The sequence below is a fragment of the Salvelinus sp. IW2-2015 genome, unplaced genomic scaffold (assembly GCF_002910315.2).
Source record: "Salvelinus sp. IW2-2015 unplaced genomic scaffold, ASM291031v2 Un_scaffold16393, whole genome shotgun sequence".
Taxonomy (NCBI): domain Eukaryota; kingdom Metazoa; phylum Chordata; class Actinopteri; order Salmoniformes; family Salmonidae; genus Salvelinus; species Salvelinus sp. IW2-2015.
Genome location: NW_019957565.1, coordinates 33,674 through 34,678, shown reverse-complemented (window position 1 = coordinate 34,678; position 1,005 = coordinate 33,674).

Genomic DNA, 1,005 nt, shown 5'->3' with positions numbered 1-1,005 from the left:
GATTCAGGTGCCGATGGCAGCTTTATTGATGCCGACTTGGTGGAACAGCTGGGGCTTTCCAAGGAGCAATTGCCGAAAGCCATTGAAGCAACCACTCTGAACGGCAGTAGTCTGGCACGGATCACTATGAGGACTGAACCGGTTAAGATGTTGTTGTCAGGGAATCATTCAGAGGTTATCTCCTTCATTCTGCCCTCGCCCCATGTTCCTCTGGTTCTTGGTTACCCCTGGCTGAAAGAACACAATCCCTCGTTTGATTGGGTGACGGGTAAGGTAACTAGTTGGAGCATTGAGTGTCATGCTAACTGTCTTAGGACTGCCTGTTCTCATGCTGTTCCCAGTCAGGTCAGTGAGTCTGCTCCCCCTGATTTGTCCCTGGTTCCAGAAACATATCACGATTTGGGTGAAGTATTCAGTAAGCAGAAGGCTATGTCACTTCCTCCCCACCGACCTTATGACTGTGCGATTAATCTGTTCCCTGGAGCTGCCTTTCCCAAGGGACGGTTATACAGTATCTCTCGACCTGAGCGTGAAGCCTTGGAGACCTACATCAAGGAGTCTCTAGCTGCAGGTCTCATTCGCCCCTCGTCATCACCCCTGGGAGCAGGATTCTTTTTTGTGAGCAAGAAGGATGGCTCTCTTCGACCGTGTATTGATTATCGGGGGTTGAATGATATTACGGTCAAAAACAAGTATCCCCTGCCCTTGATGAGCTTTGCGTTCGACTCTTTACAGGGTGCTACGGTGTTTACGAAGCTTGACCTACGCAATGCTTATCATTTGGTTCGGATCAAGGAGGGGGACGAGTGGTTGACTGGGTTCAATACACCTATGGGACATTTCGAGTACCAGGTGATGCCGTTTGGACTGACCAACGCTCCTGCTGTGTTCCAAAGTATGGTGAATGACGTGCTGAGAGATATGATTGGTATTTTTGTGTTCGTTTACCTGGATGATCTCCTCTTCTCGAGGGAGCCTTCTAGCCACGTCCAGCATGTCAAGCAG